A 7,420-nucleotide genomic window follows, 5' to 3' on the forward strand; every position below is an offset into this window, starting at 1 on the left:
TAATAATAAGTTTTAAGCATATTTCAATTCAGGTGGTCTGAAAGAAAACTACACATCTGCTCCTCCGCTTGCCTCTGTTTCAGGCTTTAGAAAATCCTCTGATGGGAGACTTTGGGAGACATTTTTCACAGATTGGAAATGACTCAGCAATCAACTGTCTTTCTACTTTAAGTACTGTAACGTCACGTGACTTACGTAACAGACTTAACCTAAGCAAACTACACAATGTTAACCACTACAAAGATCATTATAATGACAGCGGTCACCTGACTATTGTTGCCATGTCTGAAACCATCGACGGCAGCAATGGTAACAAATATATTGTTGTTGAATCCTCTTTTTGGCTTCACAGAAATGTGTCATGTTACCTTAAGAAAATGCAATGGTGTCATATCAGTTGAGCACAAAAGGCAGAGCAAGGACTCTGAAACAATCACTTCTTATGTCATTCTGTTATATTTTCATGTAAATATGAGGAAATGTTTTTGTACTCTGTCACTTAGTAAACGTAAAGGTACCAGCTGTACGTCCTTGGCACCATAACCGGTTTCAAAAGCTTGGAAGAACTCACTGTTTTCTTGAGATTTGTGAGATTGAGTATGTAATTTATCAGATGTACAGGATGTTCTAGTTTTTTGTGATGTACACATGAGGGATCCTCACACATTCTATGCAAACAACTGGATAAACAGTAGAGCTCACTGAATTATTGCAATTAATTCTGTCAGTAAACTATTCTAATTTTTTTTTACTTTCTGTATACAGTTTGTATTTATGAACTAAGTTTGCAACTCAGACTAAACTGTACCAATAAACTTATTTTTAAAAAGATCACTTCCACCTGGCACAGTGAAAAAGTGTTTGCACTTAACAGACCTTACTGCCTCCCTCTCAAACACACAGAGCAAACTTCGATAATCTTCCATTTACTGGATTCAGAGAAAAACTCAGGTACATTTACGCACAGATGACAGCTGGTACTGTTGGCCAGCATTGTAAAAATTAGATATTGGACCTGTTTCACTTTTGAGAGCCAGAGATTTCAGTACACAGATGAGCAATTACTGAGTGACTGGCACTAATCTGCAGAGCCAGATGTGATCACCATGAAAATAAACACTGGGGGCAAAGGTCACATTATGGTCCTGAAATCAGGCCCTGCAAATCTCCACCTGCAGACTTTTTGCTCCACTTCTCTTGCATTTTCTACTACGACACACAGAGCAAGACATGGTTCACAAGATTAAAATCTATCTCTGTTTAGTAAATCTAAATGTATTGGTGCAAACCAAAATTAAACAGAGTGTAAATAAATGTAAATGTTTATGCTGCGAGTTAACAAGGCGTTACATTGTTTGGTAGGTAGTATATATGGATAACTGTGCAGGATAATTGCACACAAGTTGTAGCACACATGTTTTGTAGCATTATGATTAGTAGAAAAAATAATGTAAACTGTTGCCTTGTAAAGGCAGATTTCACAGACAGGCAGACTGAAATGCACAGAATACTAGCAGCAAAAATTTTACAGTGATGAGTTACAGTTTGAAAAATATACAGTATATTGCACAGAAAATAATTCAGCATAAAAAATGTAAATATACAATATATTGCACGAGATGTGAAGGATTAACTGTATGTATAAAAAGAGTATATGAATTTATGTTATGCCGTATGGTAATGCTTAATGCTGCTTAATGCACCTACATCCTCTCACCCCCTGCAGTCTCTGCAGGGGGGTGAGAGGATGGAGGTTGTCCACGATTGATGTCAGCTTGGCTAACATCCTCTTCTCACCCACCTCCTCAATGGAATCCAGAGGACAGTCCAGGACAGAGCTGGCCCTCTTGACCAGATTATTCAGTCCTTCTCCTGTGTCCTGCACACTCTAGAGGACCTTGGTCTCCTCAGCAGGTGGAGACGACTTTGGCCCTTCTTGTACAGGAGCACCCACGATCTTAATGTCCAAACCCCAGTTCACCGGTGTAGTCTGGGGTGCCTTCCTGCAGAAGTCTATCACCATCTCCTTTGTCTTATTGGGATTAATGTGGAGGTGGTTAAGTTCACACCAGTCAGTGATGACCCCCTGTGTATTCCAATATACATCACTGACTTTTCCTCTAACCCATAGTGTTATTTATCCATCTATACTGTTTTTTGTGCATGTGGTGCAGAGTTTTGTAGATGTCCACCATCAGGATGACTGCTTTATTTGGAATTTCACTAACAAAGACCACGCCAATGTAGATTTGCATATTAACAGTTTATTGGTTATGATGGATTAGGGAGAGTTTGGATGATGAAGTAGCGGTCTGGAAGGGGGATGCAGGTGGGAGGTAAGGGGGTGAGATGAGGGGTTGTTGGATGAAGGATGTATGAGATGGCAGGAAGTGGTGGAGAGGATGTGGGGTTTAGGTGTGGATGGGCAGATTGGTTTGGTGGGTGGGGGTACTGTCTCTCGCAGTCTCCTGGCGTACGGAGCTCCCACTCAGTTCCTGTATTCAGGCAAAGAGAGAAGAAGAAAAAGAGGGGGTCAGGGAGGGAGGGATGGGGAAGCGGAGTCAAAGGGTGAGGAAACGGATGAGGTGTGCTTAAGTACTCGTATTACAGAAATGAACCTGTCTGAGGCGTGGTCTTTGTTCCTGAATGTTGTTATAAAACTTCATATAATGGGACTAGATTATACTCAGCTTGTGGTGCTCAAAGTGCCAATACAACACTTTTGAAAAGCTCAACAGCAATGTCTCTTTGAAGAAATCATGACAAAAGACAACACAAGATACATTTTATTCTTTTTAATACAGTTTTCTGTCAAAATACTGACATGTAGTTAACATATATGATTCATCCTCTTCTAGTGATGTTTTTCTTAAATTTCACTGCAAACTGTCCAATACTTTTTTAAAATAATTGACTCTGAACTGATGTCTCATGCCTCTACATTGTTGTTGCTCTTTGAGAGAGCCTGTGGATCATCAAGGCAACTGGCTGCACCTGAGAGATGGGAGTGGCTGAGGGTATAAAAGGCTCTCTGTCTCCTACTGGCACCCTTTACAACCAGTATGTGTGGTTCCTACTTCTTTTAGGTTGACTGAAGTTTTAGTTTTCTCTACTCCTCCGAGGACTGCACATGGCATTCATACCCTGTCGGTGCAGTCAGAACAAATCGCTGTGGCAATAAGCTATCAAGACAGCAAATAGTGTGGTAGGATTGTAGCAGTGAACAGCAGAAGCTAACAAGGTTAGCAGGCTAACATGACACTTCTAGCCACTAGCTGGCGATGCCAAAGCCTCTTCAAACTTTGTGTTGCCATTACCTCATTACCGTCATTGTTGCTCCCACTGCAGCCAAGCAGCATTCCTCCAGCTTTTTCTCTTTCTATTATTTCACCATAAACAAGGATATAAACGATTAATACTTTGTGAGAAAACTATATCCCACACTCCGTCCCTGCTCAAATTGGCAGCAGGCCTCACTGAAGAGCCAAGCCAATGTTTCTTTTTTAACTCCATTTGTGGTCAGTCATTTTAGTTTGTGCTTACACAGCTTTGTGTGATGTCGGTATTTTCTCCCTCGACAGGCTCCGAGGTGCCAACATTTCCTTTCTTCTGCTTCAGGCTGCGTGCTTGCTGCTTCTGATCAAAAAAAAAAAAGTTTTTTTTCTTTTAAATCCCATGAATAACCTACAGTGGTAACACAGTGGCTGTATTCTCACGGGGGAACAATAGTCACATTCATGCATGACTAAATAACAACTAAACGATGTGAAGAGGGCGAACATCTATTAAAAAGGGGCATTGTTGCAGCTAATGTTTCATTCACAGTCACTTTATGAACTGTAAAGGACATCTTTGTCCTGAATCTGTGTGAATTTCAGATAATGGTGCTTGCATGCATACATTGTTTCAGAAAGGTCAAAGTCTACTGATCCTGGGCAGTTTGCTCGAGGGACTTGGCCAAGGACAATAACTAAACTCTGAAGTAAAATCAGACATTCTCACCAACTCTGACTGGGAGCTAAAAGAGGCTCAACATCCCTGTGGAGCGGCATTCATTCTTTTTTTTTCTCTTAGCTCCTAATTTTGGTTATATTGAACATTAGAGTAGGGATGATACACTCCGATACTATCATGATACTTGGGTGCCAATTGTGATTCTACATATATTGTGATTTAATATTAAGATTTATTGCGATTTTTGTTAAAAACTCGTGGGAGCAATACACTTTGACAGACTGTATATCAGATTCATATTTTCAAAAACATTGTACATCACCCAGTCGTCAGTCAGTCTTTAAGTTATATTTCAGCAGCAGTACTGCGATACTGCTGATAAAAGTAGAAAATTAGTTTTTAAAGTAAACTTTAGCTTGTCCTGCTCACCATGGCCATAAGGAAATATTCTTTATTCTTTATTCAGATCTCTATTAGCTTCCATCATGCATTTGCTAGTGTTCCTCGGATCTACACACAAAACAACAATAAAAATACATCAATTCAGAGTATCAGTGAGACAATAATGGCCAATATCAGCCCAAAATTAAGACAAAAATATGAGTGAAAAAAAGAACAAAACTGTCACCAACATACTGCACCAAATAAAAAAAAATTCTAGAACTGCCATAATAAAATTTACATGTGATTCATCAATTTTAGTTTTAGTGACTTTAATAATAAATTAATAGAATTGAGTTGAAACCTGCACACTGCACAATGAGAGCTTTTAAATTAACAGCTTCATATATAAAACTGAACTTGAATACTTTCCATTCAAAACCCTGAACTTGACTGAATATAAAAGTGGTGAATAAGATGTGCAAAAGGAATGAACTCTATACTTTTTGAAGTAAAGTATAGAATTAAATGAAGTAGTGAACAATTAATAATATATATTCTATAATATAATTGCTGCCCTCTCCTTGCACACAGTGTTTCTTCCAAGCAGTATGGAGTAGCTGTATTTTGAGTTTCAGTTTTGACCCTTTGAGGTTGCTGTAGCTGGTCAGTGTGGAGTCATATATGGAGTCAACAAAGTGAACTCGGAAATAGATGCCTTAAAGTCTGAGCACAGATGTCTTCATGTTAAGTATGTGAAGTAAAATCAATCCATTAATTTCTGTTAGCCTGTCAATGGGAATTCCAATTATGTGTTAGCATTGTACTAATGGACCAAGTGCTAGTTATTTTATATATGTAAAAAAAAATAGATTCAGGAATAAATAATCAATTTAGGAATCATAAAAAAATATATTGCGATACTTGAGTATCATTTTTTTCTCCCACGCCTGTACATGTGTCACAGTTTGACCCCCGTGTCAAAGCAAACTGTTCATTTTAACACCTTAAGTTGGAGGAAGCACCTGAGCACATCCAGGCCTTGACTTTGTTGACATGACGAAGAGCCTTTAATGAAAAGAGGCTGTAAACAGCAGGAGGTGTGCAGTTCAAGCTGTGGACTAATTAGCCATTCAGTGGCTGAAAGCTGGTGTGCAGGAGTGAGTCTCCGTGTTAAAACCTTCATCTCCACCTCTATAAGAGAGAAGGCTGACATTTTGGAATTACTCTGTAGCTGTTTGGCAACAAAATAGTGGATTTGGCTGTGCAAACTATTTTAATGATCATTTTATGACCTTTTAAACAACCGGGATGTGGTATTTTGGAAGAAAAGAATCAATACACCTCTGCAGGACATTTGTGTTTGGTTGGTAATTAAAGCAAAATTATGTAAGATTTGGTATTTTTTGCGATTTGGTGCCTCTACAGTTTCAGAGTACAATTAATTTATACACTCTATTGTAAATATGGACAGATGTAGCCATGCTGTTTGTTATGACTACATTACTTATCATTAAAAAAAACAACAACTAGCAAGTCAACAACTTTGCTAACAGCCAAACGTCAAACACGTACAATAACATAGCAAGTATTATTGACTAGTCCAACAGTAAGAAGGTCAGCTCTGTGACTGGCTTTTCGTCCTTGATGACTGCTTTGCAAAATAAATGACTGCTCTTGTCCGGCAGCTTCTTGCTCGGCCACTTTCTCCTTTTCTCTTGTTCCCTCTGCACAATGGTGTAAATACAACTGTTGACCCTGTTTATTTAGTTATATTATATATTGTTCCTATTTTTATATTTCCTTTTGTTTATATGAATTGTTTATTTATTTAATATTCTTTATTGATTCTGCTTTCTATTTTTGTTATCCATTTTTCTGCTGCCACACTGAAAATATCTCTGTTGTGGTACTAATAAAGAATTATCTTCTCTTATTCTCACATCCTTATATTTGCCTTGTGTTATACTAAAACAAAATAATAGGTGAATTTAAGGGTCTATATGTGGAAATTATCTGCTTATTTCTTTTCCTCAAATACATAGTGACCTCTCTGCTTTCTCTTTCCCTCAAATATTATTTATACTGTGAATTGCAGGGCCTTTATATAATGGCAAGTATGCAACCATAAATATAATGCAACACAAATTTAAACAAGTAAATATTTATGTCACCCTAAAACTAATTATCCTTTTGAAATGTAACCATGGCTGTTCCTCAGAGGGAGAAGAATCCAGACTGAATGAGGACTGTAAACTTTTTAATTACAGGCTGATATTCAGGATGCTCTGCTGCTCTGTTGGGCTGTAAAGAGGGGGGAAAAAGATATAAAGGGAGAGAAAACGAGTGGGTGAGAGTGTGAGGGTGAGAATGTGAGACCGCCGGGAGCCGTGAGACTGATGATATCCACTGAGGCTTCCTGCCTTGTTGGGATGTAAACAGAGAGAGACAAAGGAGCCCTTTAATATCAACTGACATTAACATGCGTCTCATATCAACACTGTGTACAGATATGATTTAGAGGGCATACATTTATGTCTGGCTTTAAAATATGATTCCAGGAAACAATGAAATCTGATTCCTCGTTCCCTTGTAAAAATGCAGCTTGTAACACGTCTGTTTGTCTTCCAACACATTTAATCATTCATCCTGTTTGAATCAAATCTGTATTGAGGATTACGGGTGGTTATACAGTATGTGGTCATGCTAACACCTCAGCAATGGAATAAATTGCAAAATACAGTGTAGCCGTAGCACCGCATGTCAAGTGCTGCCCCTCGCACCAAAAGGAGGCGTCTCACTGCAACACATAGGCCACACACACCTTGCATAGCTGAAGATATTTCTTGACCTCAGATTTTTTTCTACACTCCCATGAAGTCCAGCTGCCACAGGAGCAGAGAGGATGAGCTGCTTCGGAAGCCTTGTAGATGCAGGAACAAGTGAAATATCAAAAGTGAAAAGCAAGCAAGTAAATAATATCTGTAATTGGGTGAATATTGTATTGAAGTATAAGACAGCCTTTTTTCTTCTTTCCAGAGGGCCACCATGGGACTGTACTTCATATGAATAGTATTCAATGGTG

The sequence above is a fragment of the Lutjanus erythropterus genome, chromosome 11, assembly GCF_056507025.1.
Source record: "Lutjanus erythropterus isolate fLutEry1 chromosome 11, fLutEry1.hap2, whole genome shotgun sequence".
Classification (NCBI taxonomy): Eukaryota; Metazoa; Chordata; class Actinopteri; order Lutjaniformes; family Lutjanidae; genus Lutjanus; species Lutjanus erythropterus.